The sequence below is a fragment of the Bubalus bubalis genome, chromosome X, assembly GCF_019923935.1.
Source record: "Bubalus bubalis isolate 160015118507 breed Murrah chromosome X, NDDB_SH_1, whole genome shotgun sequence".
Lineage (NCBI taxonomy): Eukaryota > Metazoa > Chordata > Mammalia > Artiodactyla > Bovidae > Bubalus > Bubalus bubalis.
In genome coordinates, this window is record NC_059181.1 from 113,924,828 (window position 1) to 113,939,478 (window position 14,651).

Genomic DNA, 14,651 nt, shown 5'->3' on the forward strand with positions numbered 1-14,651 from the left:
TGAGCGCTGAATAAAGGCTTTGTTACAACCTTTACATTTATAAGGTCTCTCCCCAGAATGAATTCGCTGATGTCCTGTAAGATGTGAGAGACGATGAAATGCTTTGTTACATTCTTTACATTAATAAGGTTTCTCTCTAGTATGAATTTGCTGGTGATAGGTTAGTTGGGAGTAAGAGGTAAAGGCTTTGCTACATTCTGTACATTTATAAATGTAACGGAGAAGGCAATGGCACCCCACTCCAGCACTCTTGCCTGGAAAATCCCATGGACGGAGGAGCCTGGTTGGCTGCAGTCCATGGCGTCACAAAGAGTCGGACACGACTGAGCGACTTCCCTTTCACTTTTCACTTTCATGCATTGGAGAAGAAAATGGCAACCCACTCCGGTGTTCTTGCCTGGAGAATCCCAGGGACGGGGGAGCCTGGTGGGCTGCTGTCTATGGGGTCGCACAGAGTCGGACACGACTGAAGCGACTTAGCAGTAGCAGCAGCAGTACATTTATAAGGTCTCTCTGCAGTATGAAGAATAAAGCAGAGATAGATGTTTTTCTGGAACCCTCTTGCTTTTTTGATGATCCAGCAGGTGTTGGCAATTTGACCTCTGGTACACCAAGGAATCTGCAAATGGTAATGAGTGAGGAAACCACCAGGTGATGGAGTCCATTCCCCTGGAGGCCGGCTGATCTCAGGGGGCATTCTTTTGGTTGGTAGCCTCCGGGATCTCCTGCACCAAGTTCTCCCACAATCACTCGTTCTTCCACCTGTTAGCTTCCTGCACAGAGCCCTCCCACAGTCCCTCTAGGAAAACAATACATGTGACTTGGAAACAAGGCCTACCTTCTAGCCCACGGGACTCTGCCCTGTCCTTCCCTTTCACCTCTCTTTCCAGGAAGCCCAATTTGGCTCCAAACTGATTGAGCATCAGCCATGAACAGTCACTGCCTCCAGCTTCACGCTGGTGTAGACTCAGAGCCTCAGTCTGGGGTGTCTACACACTCCGGGGAGTGGTCCACGTACAGACTTAAAGACCATCCACGTGTTTCATCGAGCTGTGTTCACATCTGCTCTCGGCGGGCATGAGATGTCCAGCTTTGCTGGCTTGGAGTCTTCCTGTCCCACTGGCCCAGCAGGAGAGACAGTTTGTATTGTTACCATCTTGTTCCCTTGGGGAACATGCACAGGTGACCATGACTAACTGCCTCGTGACCTGGTGTGTTTATCTCCCCAGCCCCGTGCTTACCTCTCTGGCTGCAGGGCTGTGGGCAGCCATCAGCCAGCCCTGATTCTCTTTGTTCTCTGCACGCTTGAGTCCTGGACACTAAGTCATCCACACAGGGGGCTAACAGGGAGAGACACAGACTGTCCTCAACTTCTCTCCCCAGAAAGAGCCCAGCACACTGTGGAAAACCAGCCTTTTTGTTAATTTTTCATCCAATGACTCCCATGGTATTTTTTCACCTACCTAGGAAACTAGCAAGAAGACAATGAAATTTCTCTCTGTAGATGGTACATGCCTGTCTGTCCCTTTGGCTCAGGCCTGAGATGTAATGTTTAGACCTTCATTGGTCATTTAAGCGGTAACACACACAGTCACTTCAGGGGTTCCTTGTCACAGGACCCTGCTGTGTGCACCTTGGTACTTGCAATCACCTTATTTATTTCTCTTATCACCTGATTCTCTCTCTCACAAACACAAGCACACGAGTATAAGGATCCTGTTTGCCCTGCTTGTGATCACTATATTTCTGATGCATAAAAGAATGCTGAGCAGGTAGTTAGCACAGAACAAGTATTGGTTGAATGAATGCACAGATGAAGGAATGCCACAGGTGAACTCAAGAAGTCATATGTTAATTTACAGTGGTTGACACAGGGTGAAGGACTGAGGGGAGGAGAACATTAGCGCATGACAATGAAGTGTCTCTGCAGAGTTCAACTCCTTGAGCTCAAAAAATTACCTAGTGTTAGCCTACTGGCCTGCATCCACACCCCAACATCTGCTGTGAAATAGAGAAGCCAAATTAACAAATCCTCCATCCCATCACTTTCAAGGTCATTCATCTTTTCCTTCCTTCCTTCCTCCTTAACTTCCTTTCTATTTCACACACACACAGATCTCAAGATGTGTCCCTTTCAGTTTCATAGATTACTTTTCTATTGAGCACATCTTCTTAGTATGAAGATCCTCCCCTAATGGTTTAGAAAGTGATTTTAAAGTATCTTTCTTTTTTACTACATTACCTATTTTTTTTTTATTTTAACCAGGACTTATATCATTTAGAAGATAAAATCTGTCCAGAGATTTTAAAAATGTCCTTCCTCAGAAATGAAATGGCAAATTGAATCCCCAGTCTAATAGACCCATTTATTAAGGAAAATCAACACATCTAGCTTCCATAGGTTACACATTTTTTGCATTAAAGCTTTAAGTCACTTGTCTAGGCTGCATACAGTGAGATGCATAGATGCTAAAAGTAAAGTGCAATGAGTTTTGGCAAATGTTTGCATGGGTGAAACCATTGCAACAAGACCCAAAATGTCCTTCATGTCCTTTTCAGCCAGTTCTCACCTTTAGAGAAATCTAAGGATCTCAAAGAACCCCAAGGGCAATAAAACAAAGGAAAGTCACCCTGGGATACAGCACAGCCAGACTACTGAAAGTCTAAGAGAAGAGAAAAAGCTTAAAAGAGCCAGAAATAAATAACACATTATGTAAAAGTGGATAATGACAAGATACATGACTGACATCATCCAAAAACTATGGAACCAGAAGAAGTTGGAATGACATATTCATGGTGCTGAAACAGAGTTCTTCAACCAGAAATTCTGTACCTAGTGAAGCTGTCCTTCAAAAATGAAGGCAAGCATAAAAGCCATTTTAAGACAAAAAGTGAGAGGATTTTCAATCAACAGATCTTCTGTGTAAGGAATGCAGAAAGAAGTTATTTAGGGAAGGAAAATCACACAAAAGGCAACTCAGATCTATAGGACCCCAAATTATGCAGAAATAGCAAATACAGGAGTGAATATAACCTCCCCCAGCCCTCCTCCCCAGCAGAGTTCCCCAGTCCCTGACTGCATTCAGAAGCACAGCTTCCTCCTCACCTGGCAGGTGTGGAATGTATTTGACAAGTAGCCAATACCTGCATATACAGAAGAACATGTAAACCCAGGTCTCCTGTTACCCACAGCTTTCCCAGCCACCACCGAGTAGGCATCATACTCCCTGAATCTAGAAATGCTCCCTTCAGAAAAGGACTCCTTTTTCAGACCAGCTACAAAATGACCAAACTCGCTTTGCCTCCTGAGGCTGCAATGTGTTTAGCCACGGGGATGACCTGTGCTGGTCACTGAGTTGCTGTCCCTGCACTGGGATGGGCAGCCACACTAGGGCACTGGCATCTAGCCAACTGAGAGATGTCACAGCAATTCTCAAACATAGGCCTGCGACTTCCTAGGTGGTTCAGTGGTTAAGACCCCAAGCTTCCATTGCAGAGGCACAGGTTCAATCCCTGATCAGGGAACTAAGATCCCAGATGCCTCAAAGTGTGGCCAAAAAGTAATAAAAAGGAAACAAACACAGGCCTACCTCTTCAGGAGGTCATTCCACCAGTGACTACTTAACTCTTGCGATGGCCCCCTTCCTGGCTGCCTGCGTGTTTCATGCCCGATGATGACCACTCCAGTCCTGGAACTGCCTGCCCATGCACATCTGTCTTTGCATACCTCCATCTCTCTCTGGTACACTGGCTTTTGACCTTTGGTAACTGAAACCTCCGGACCACTAGCTAGCTCTGACCGTTGAGTTTCCACACTGCTTTGGTGGTTCAGAGTTCCATCATTCACGTAGCCCTTAATCATTCCCCCTGCATTCTAACTCTTGATGGCTGCACACTTTATGCCAGCAATATATTGGCTGACGTGGTGACAAAGGTAAACAACACAAGGTCCCTTCACTGGAAGCTTTCCTGTTTCCCAGGGGGTAAGGGGACAGCTGATTGATTTAAGTATCAGAGAGGGTGACAAGGTGTTCTAGAGGCTTAAAGTGAGAGTCGCTCAGTCATGTCCAACTCTTTGTGACCCCATGGACTATATATAGTCCATGGAATTCTCCTAGCAAGAATACTGGAGGGGGTAGCCTTGACCTTCTCCAAGGGATCTTCCCAACCCAGGGATCAAATCCAGGTCTCCCACATTGCAGGCGGATTCTTTACCAGCTGAGCCAGCCATAAGGGAAGCCCTTAGTAACTAAAGTATGTGTTAAAACTGATATACAACTAAATCAAATAAAACTATTTTAAAGAAATAATTTGGAGGGTTAAGCAAACGATTACCTATTTTAGACCTATATAACTAAAATAACCTTAGGTGTGCAATCACCTCTTTTAATGCAACATTGTACAAACCACATGCAAACACTATCTTAATCTACACACCTTCTCTGTATGAGTTTTCTTCCTCGACAAAATTGAGAACACAAAGCATTCCTTACAGTTGCTGCCAAATATGCTGAAGGTGTACATATCTCGCCTTAACTGATGGACTTAAACTCGATCCACTGGTTTGCACCCTGGACTTCAAAAGGTCGATCATTGCAGTAGATGTGATAGCTGAGTTCTTCCAAAGGTGGTTCAGCATCAGCGGTAGGAAACTGGGGAGCATGCTCAATTTCTTTTCTCACTTCCACATCAATGTCCTTTAATTTTTCAATAATGGCATGCTTGCTGTTCACCATCCTGTCCTTGAGGAGCATGATAGGGTCACTCTTACTCCTAACCTCCTGAATCTCTTCTCGGGTATGGTAACTCACTCCAGGATCACTCATGCTGTGTTCATGGTAACAGTAAGTCTGCAGCTCCATCAGTATAGGCCCTTTTTCAGATCTACAATAGCAGCTGCAAATTTTGTGGCCATCTAAACACACAGGATATCCATTCCATCTACCCTCAGCCCAGGAATAAAGTCACCTATCTTGTAGTAATCAGTGCTGGCTGCTGCTCTCTCCACAGAGGTTCCCATCCCATACTGGTTATTCTCAAAGATGAAAATATAAGGCAATTTCCACAAAGCTTCCATATTTTAAGCTTCGAAGATCTGACCCTGATTAGCAGCGCCATCGCCATACAAAGTCAAACAGACCTCATCTTTTCCATTATACTTACAGGCCAGAGCAATCCCAGCTCCCAGGGGCACCTGAGCTCCCATGATGCCATTGCCTCCATAGAAATTCTTGGCATACATATGCATCAATCGTCCTTTTCCTTTAGCACAACCACCTCTTCATCCTGTAAGCTCTGTGAGAATCTCCTGGACAGAGAGTCCACGAGTAAAGGTAAAGCCATGAGCCTGGTACTCTGTGATCAGATGGATGCCAGCCTCCAGGCCTATACAACAAGCTTCCTGACTATCATACAAGTGACAGAAACCACGAATCATGTTCTGTTTATACAGCTGATCTGCTTTTAACTCCATTCGGCGAACAGCCTGCAACATCCTGTAGTATTTGAGTCCATCCTCCCTGGTAAGCACTATAGTGACCGGAGGGCCCTCTTCCAGCCAGTGAAGATCACATTTCCTCATTTCAAAAGTAGCATCATTTGCAAAATGACGGGATGCCACCAGCACTCTGCTTGCCGGCTTCTGGACGACGCCCAACAACATGCGAAGAGCGGTGAGCATCTTCCTCATGGAGCACAGGCAGTGGCTGTAGCTGCAAACCCCCAACGAGCCGAACACTATGGCCCAGGTGAGTCCAAGTCTCCTTTTCTAGAGGCTTAAGGCTTGAACAAATGTGCAGCTTTTCACCAGTAATTAAAGATTATCAGATAAACCAGAGAAAGACCAATACTGTATAGTATCACTTATATGTGGTATCTGAGAAAATACAACAAACTAGTGAATATGACAAATAAAGTAGCAGACTCACAGATAGAGATCAAACTAGTGGTTCACACTGGGCAGAGGGAGGGGTAAAATAGGGATCAGGGGGAATAAAGCTATTAAGGGATTAAATGAAACTGTTATCAGACACAAGTCCGTGTGCCCAACACACAGTGAGACCAAACCAAAACGCTGAAGTTTGGAGCAGAGAAAGATGTATTGCAGGGCTCTGCAAGGAGGCATAAATGCATGCTAATTCTATTCATTTTGCAGTGTATTTATATTTATATACATTTAAATATCTCTTTTCCATTGCTACTGAATTCCTTATTACCACATATATTTGGATAATGTTTATTTTAAATATGCTAGTAATTGTGCTTTATGCTCATATATTAGAATTAGGATTCTACTTTAAGTAAAACTGAACACTTTGCAATGGGCGTTCCTATTTCTTTTCTATCATTTATTTTCTGTCATTCAGATGCTATAACTGCATAAGGAAGGGGACCCCATTCCAAGGCCTTCGAGGGAGCAGCCCCCTCCCCAAATTGCAGTTAGGTGCTCTTTGACTTGTATCTCCAAGAAAAGTTAAATCCACAATCCTCGAGATATATATATATATATATATATATATATATATATATATTCACAAAATATATATATATAAACATGAATATAACAAGTTCATTACCAATGGTTTCATTATTCTTGTTCTTTCGCAAAAGGAAAAAAAAAAGAAGTTCCAGGGGAGACATTAGAGGGCTTCGCTCCATTCCTGAAGGTAAAATATTTTCAAGAGTGTATAAATCTGAATGATTGTTCCTTAGAATTTCAGAACATCCTTTCAGCATCTTCTTCAAATTCCTTAAGGGCTTCATGGTGACATCTAACTATCAGCTCAAAATGTCCACTCACAGTGTCTACTGATCAGGTTTTCTCAGGTACAACAGGTTCATGAACAAGTGTCCAGGGGTTGTCTGCTTCCTCAGCACAGAGCTCAGTCCTGGCAGATCCCATCTCTCATCTCCAGACACCGTGAAAAGCCTATTACACATCTCTAGAGTCTAACAATTTTCAATTAAGCTTGATTTCTATTTAATAATTAGACAGATGTGAATACTTCTGTGAGCAGTTTAAATATACATTTTTGATTTTCATGAGACACTCCAGGATGACAGTCCAGGTGGTGTTTTAGGTTGATGTTTTTATATTCTTCATTATGGCACCCCACTCCAGTACTCTAGCCTGGAAAATCCCACAGACAGAGGAGACTGGTAGGCTGTAGTCCACGGGGTCGCTAAGAGTCAGGCACGACTGAGCGACTTCACTTTCACTTTCATGCACTGGAGAAGGAAATGGCAACCCACTCTAGTGTTCTTGCCTGGAGAATCCCAGGGATGGCAGAGCCTGGTGGGCTGCCGTCTGTGGGGTCACACAGAGTCGGACACGACTGAAGTGACTTAGCAGTAGCAGTAGCATATGACACTACGGACAGAGGAGCCTGGTGGGCTACAGTTGATAGGGTTGCAAAGAGTGGGGCACAACTGAGCAACTAACACACACACACACACACACGCACGCACATGAAAACATCTTTAAACCAGAAAGTAGAGAGCCATTGTTTTCTACTTGTTAGTTTATAAACAAACATAATATTTGTCCTTCCATTATATTGGTTATCAATACATTCTTTTAAAACATTAGGTTATTCATACATTCTAAACTTTTCTGATCAAATCTTTTGTTCATTATCCATTTGAAAAGTATCTGACATAATAATGGCCCCCAAAGATGTCCACACTCTATAATCTCTATCTAATCCCCAGAAGCTAAGAGCATATTTCTTAATATGGCCAGGCCTCGTGCTGGGCAAATTGTCCTCACTTTCCTGCCTGAGACACAGATGTGGGCAAGAAATGCTGATTCCTGATTGTCACTGAGATGTGATTGTTTGTTATGCAGCAAAAGCTGCCTGATACACTTTCCATCTCAGCATCTTGTTGACTTTCTCCACAGCACTAATCACAGTCTGTAATGGAATTACTTCCTTGTTTACTACAGTCACTGGAGAGAGAATCCGTGAGGGCAAGAGGCATCTTAATGTGCCTAATGCAAGCCCAAAAAGTGCTGGTGCCACCAATGCAGGAACTCTCTTGAGGCCAAGTCGATCTCTTCTCCATCTGACCCAATATTGCTCTCTCTCTTAAAAAATGCTTCTCTATGAAACAAGTTAGAAACTTCAGTTTCCCAGTTTTCAAAGTTTGGGATTTGGGGACTGACTTAAAACCAAACAAAAGACAAAACAATTCTTCCCTCGGCAAGAAAAGATGACACAGGGGGAGGCCACTTGCTAAAAGATTAGATGTGACTTTTAGTTATATTCTGTAAAATATATACAAAATCTTAGCTATATTCTGTGACTTTTAGTTATATTCAGTTATAATCTATTTAGTTATATTCCCATAGTTTGTCATCCTTGACTCTTCTCTGCCTGACGGGTCCCATCAGTGTCTCAGCATCACTAACAGACACTAAGGCTCCAGGGAATGTGATGATTTAAATGTATGTCCCCTGAGGTTTCCTGCAGGAACATTCCTGCTTGGCTGAAACTGAGCTGGCACTGGGAATACAATAATGTCCCATCATTCGTTCAAGTAAAAATGCAAAATTAGGTATTTTTGATTCACACATTTGAAGACTCGCTTTTTTCCTGTCTGTGCCTGGCCCTAATGAATTGCTGGATTTTTCTTGAAAAATAAACTCTCACAGCTCTTAGGGTTGTGGGAAAGATTACGGCAGACAAACAGTATCTGAACTGCTCAATAACTGCAGAGTGCTGTTTTGAAAACATTAAAATCGCAGGTCTCTAGCTGTCTGCCGAGCACTAAACAAAAGTTAGCAAAAGGGACGCACAAAATGACCATTGATGTTTCACAAAATGAGACCTTTCTTTCTAGACAATTAATTGGTCTCACTAATCGAATCCTTTATTGAAGCCTGAGGGCTTACAGGCAACTTTAGAAAACTTGGAATTCATCATTTCAGAAGCAAGTTCTATCCTACAACTGGGTTCTTTCATCTTACACTTCAGATTAGTTCTTGTTATCTTTAAAACTGAAAAACAAGCAAACAAACCCAAACAAACCTAACCCAAAAGAAAATCAAAGAAGTCCAGCAGGTAAACAAGTAAGAAAGTGGATGGTATTATAAGCTTTCACCACCAGAAGTGGACATACTCACTTAGCTGAGATGCTCCAACAGCAATTTTGCCTCCAGGTGGATGTGCAACACACCCACTGCAGACACAGACTCTATCTTCCTGGAAGTAGGTCTAAGAGGGGTTTTTCGGGGTGGGGGGCCACTCCACACCAGTTGCCAGGTTCTCAGCTCCTTTATACAAGGGCGGTGAGAACTCAGGCTCTCTCTGACCAGAGTCTCCGTCAGCACAATGGAGATGACAACCAAACTATCTGTGTCGTTTTCAGTTGCGATTAAAAGACATAACACTCTGGAAGGAGTGTCATTTAAGTAGTAAGCTATCTGTTAAATATTTGTGGGGTTTTTTCTTTTATTATTTTTGAGCCTCACAAATCTTACAGGAGATTAATAAGGCAGGATCAGCATTTGTTGTTTCAGAGGAAATATTTAGGGTTTGAGTGGACTGGCCAGGGATGCAGACAGACCACGCTGGGCCTTGCAGGCTGCCCCCTACCCCGTGTGAAACACACTTTTCCTGAATTCCTGGAGGCTCAGATGCCAATTTCTGTTTGTTTCCCCAACACCCTCTCCCAAGCCCTGCTACTATATTGTGTATTATGTATTATCTGTTGATGTATCCATCCCCCCCACTAACTGTAAGAGGCTTGGAACACAGACCACACATTCAGCTCTGGATCATCAGCTCCCAGACAGGATAGGGGGAGAAGCATCAATTAAATGAGTGTGGAGCCAAACCAGCCTCAAGAAAGAGAAACAGGAAAGACCTCTGCCCTGGAAAGAATTGTCAGAAGTGTCTCTGGAAGCCCTCAAGCTGATGGGAGCCCTTTCCAAGATCTGCCCAGGATTTATGGTCATTAGACTTGACTCTGCCTGACAGTACTCCAGGGCTATTCGGTGACATACGACCAACATGCAGGAAAGATCGCAGTGCCATCCACTGCTGAGCTGTGTGCAGAGCAGCAGGAGCCCCGCCTCACATTGATGATGGAGACAGACTCCAAACAACTAAAGCCAGTGCAGAATTCTCAGGGTCAGGGGGATCTGAACAGACCCAGGAGTGTGGGTGAGACTTGGAGAGATGAAGGGAACAGCATTTGGGAGGAGGGAACAGAAGGAGCAACCGTGACCCTGAGTTCCGGGCTCCCATTTGACTGTGAGAGGGAACCCACCAGCCATGCAGACCCTGGGGGCTTCCAGGCAGTCATGGTCCTGCTGGGAGCTCCAGTAACGAGGTTCAAGAGGTCTAAAAAAAAGGAATCAAACTGAAAAAGAGATGGGAGTTTTGTTGTTGTGCAGTCGCTCAGTCATGTCCAATTTTTTGCGACCCCATGGGCTCCACCACACCAGGCTTCCCTGTCCTTTACCATTTCCCACAGTTTGCTCATGGAGAAGGAAATGGCAACCCACTCCAGTGTTCTTGCCTTGAGAATCCCAGGGACAGGGGAGCCTGGTGGGCTGCTGTCTATGGGGTCGCACAGAGTCGGACACGACTGAAGCGACTTAGCAGCAGCAGCAGCAGCAGCAGCAGCAGCAGAGTTTGCTCAAGTTCATGTCCATTGAGTCAGTGATGCCATCCAAGCATCTCATGTCACCCCCTTCTCCTCCTGCCCTCAATCTTTCCCATCATCAAGGCCTTTTCAGTCCTTCAGTGAATATTCAGTCCTTTCAGTGAATATTCAGAGTTGATTTCCTTTAGGATTGACTGGTTTGATCTCCTTGCTGTTCAAGGGACTCTCAAGAGTCTTCTCCAGCACCACAATGTGAAAGCATAAATTTAATTTTCAAGATAATATAGGCTTTGCATGAGAACTACACCTAAAAGTCATCTGCAGTCACCAGCAAGTTCATATTTATTTGTATGGTTTTCTTCAGAAAGCAGTAGTGGTATCTTTTTAAAAAAACTGGAGCAAATTTAAACATCAGTCTTAGGTAATTGGTTGATAGATGAATGGGAGTTCAGTGGGGTTTGAGTTCCATGTCGGGTATCCTTTCACAATTACACTGTACAAATAAATGCAAAAATCATTTAAAAAGTAAAATATTATTTATGAAACTTCTCTTTATCACTGAAAGTATTTAATCACAAGATATATTACAACTTACCAGATTTTTCAAACTTGAGCTTACAAATATATAGCTTGCCTGTGTCTGCAAATACTGTTTGGTGCTGAGTGATGTTGTACAAAGAATTGTGCTGGGGGGTGTCTAGATTAGGATCTGAACACATAATTTCTTCTGAAAATAGTATTTTCAGCAATCCTACAAAGGTCTAAACAAAAATTAAATGTGAAATGCTAAAACTGGATTCCATTTTTCACATTTACAAATGAATTTACTGTATATGGAGGAGTCTCTCCTGTAAGTTATAGACGCAGACAATCAGAAAGACATACGGACTTAAAGCACACATACACATCATACATCACACACACACACACACCACACATACACAGATCTCACACACACATCACACATCGTACACACACACATACGACAGATACATATACACATACATATACGACAGACAGCATCACACTTGGTTTTTATCAGCTCAAATATGGTAAGAGGTCCTTGGCATCTTAGCTTCTGTATAACTTTCTTCTCCGGATTTACTATAAAGCAGCATAGCCATAAAAACCATACCACCTATTCACATAGGATTCATCATGTTATATTTGGATAATGTAAAATACTTGCAGAGAAGAACCACAAGCCTTCAAACTGCTGAGCTGGCAGTATTATGTCTAAGGTGTATTTTCTTTCCCTGATTTTTAACTCAAACTTATTTAATGATAGGAAATTAAAAGGTAAGTATGCCCCTGGCAAGTGCAAGCCAGGGCCCTGATTTCAGACTCTCCATCCATTCCAAAAGTTTAGGCCCAATCCCATTTCGCCTTTTCCTCCGCCATTTTCAGTACCCATGAGCTCTGGGATGTGGTTCCCTGAACGAAAACCTCCTACATGAGGACTGGACTGTACCTATGGGGTACGGGGCATCACTCTGTGGTTACCTAGCAACATGGTAGCTAAGGAAGAGCCCGGAATCAGAACCCAAACTGTGGGTGCCTCTGTTAGCTCTGCCACTTCTTATTGGTGGTGCTTTAAATGAATTAGGCAGCTTCAATTTCTTCATTTGTAAAATGCCATAGAAAAGAATTAAAATGAAATGAGCTCCATGCAACCCTTAGGCACAGTTGAAACAGACTAATTAGAGCACATACGATGCTTTTAAAAATTATAAACTTCAAAAACTTATGGTTACCAAAAGGGAAAGGCCAGGGATGGGATAAATTGGGAGACTGGGGTTAACAAATGCAAGCTACTATATATAAATAGATAGTGAACAAGGACCTCCTGTATAGCACAGGGGACTCTGCTCAATATTCTGTAATAACCTATTCAGGGAACAGAATCTGACAAAAGAATGGATAAGTGTATATGTATAACTGAATCAATCTGCTGTACACCTGAAACTAACACTGACACTGTCAATCAACTATGCTCCAATATAAAATAAAAAGTAAATTAAAAAAGAAAGTATAAAGGGCAATGATTAATTTTTCATTTTTTTTCCATTTCTTTTTTTTTCCCCATTTCTTGAAGATAATCGAGAAGACAGTAAGGATCATGACCATCACCACTGCAGCCTTGACCAGAAGTGGGTGGATAAGTGAGTCCTTACACAAAACACCAGACCCGGGGGGGCACTGCCTATAGCACAACTAATTAACAAAATTAGTCCTCACAAGACTCTCACTGTCTGCAGGATTCCACAGTGAAGATGAAAAGAATGGAGGACGGAAGTTAAGAGAAGAAAGAAGGGAGATGGGAAGGAAATACCCTTGGACACTGAGAGTCATAAAGCACCAGGCACAGTCTGCACACAGGCACAGGGGCCGGGCTGCTGGACACGGATTAGGTGGCGGGAACACACGCTCTGTGGAACGTAACAGCCGGGCACTGACTGGACTTCTTCCCACAAATGAAGCTTTCTATAGGCAGAAGGGGGAAAAAGCAGTGCCAAGTTCCAGGATAGGGCAGAGACATCATTTTAACAGACTTCTTGGAAACCCAGGCTGCTTTGGGGAAGTTTCTGTGATGTCCCACAATCTGGCTTTATGTTACAGTATTTCTCTCCTCGCAAACATTCAGGTGAATGTTCTGAGTTCTCCTAACTCATTCTGTCCTTTCTTCTCCTCTCCTGGACATAAATAACTCCCTTCTGACGTTGGATCTATTGAAAATGCACACGAACACACTCCCACACACGCACACACACATACACTTTCTTCTCCACTCCATCACCACCCTCAGGATCAAAAATTAGCAAAAAGCAGCTAAAGTACTTGATATGTTAAGATCCCTCAAGGATATCTCCTCCTGAAGTTTTATTACAAACAATTGGGGGGAAATACAATTGCATTAACCCCCCAAATCCCCCCTCAAGACACACAGACTTGGACTCTTTAACAGAGAGCCTCACAAGTCCAACAGCCTCAGATAAACTGCTGCCTGGAGAGTCACATGTTCATCCCACCCAGATGGTATGGCCTTGCTTGCACATTTCAGAAGACATTGCAAAAACACACAGGGTTGTTGGCCAAACACTGTCTGAAAAATAGACTACCAATCAATGATACTCAAGTAAAATCACAGCTTTCAGAACTGCCCTCCCATCCTCTTTAGTTACAGAATATATAATATACATGTACATATCGTTTATATCATGGTGGCTCAGATAGTAAGGAATCTGCCTACAATGCAGGATACCTGGGTTCAGTCACTGGGTCAGGAAGATCCCCTGGAAAAGGGAATGGCTACCCACTCCAGTATTCTTGCCTGTAGAATTCCATGGACAGAATCTGGCGGGCTATAGTCCTTGGGGTTCCAAAGAGCAGGACACGACTGAGCAACTAACAAACTTAAGCTACTTGTGCTGTTATTCATCATATTCATCATATTATTGACATGATCTCACACTTATCCATCATAATATTCATCATATTATTGACACGATGTTACACGTAAGCACTGACTCTTAATTTCCAAGTATAATCTCAGGATTACATGGGAAACTCCTTGAATTTAGAGATGTTGACTTATTTACATTTCTTTGTGTCCTAACTTAGAAAATCTCCAGTGAAGACTTCAGAGATGTTGGGTATCCTGAGTGATGATAACAGTGAGAGGGTAACCATCATCACCACCGTTGATGAGATAATTGTGTTTCGTGTCTGTGGGGTCATTAAGTTAATTACTTGCCTGGAAGTTTTGCTGCCATTCCTGAGTGAGAGCTTGAGAGGACTTGACTTGGAACACTGAGATGCTCAGGACTGCATCATTCATATAGAAAGTGTATCATCTACTGTTACCTATGTAACCTATAGGTTACTTCCTAACTTTATACTTAGGATAGGGTACTTCCCTTTCTGAAATGTTTTCTCCTACCCTCAGAGCTCTACCCCTCAAATGAACCTCACTGTGGGGGTGAAAAGTGTGTTTTGGTTTCATCATTAAGTTCTTGCACTTAGTGCTACTTTCCTTTTTA

At 43.1% G+C, this 14,651-nt stretch overlaps 1 pseudogene; it reads right to left on the bottom strand.

Annotated features, from left to right (window-relative positions):
* Positions 1-3,067: 3,067 nt before the first annotated feature.
* LOC102391099 lies at positions 3,068-5,748 on the bottom strand (annotated as a pseudogene).
* Between the last annotated feature and the right edge of the window lie 8,903 nt (positions 5,749-14,651).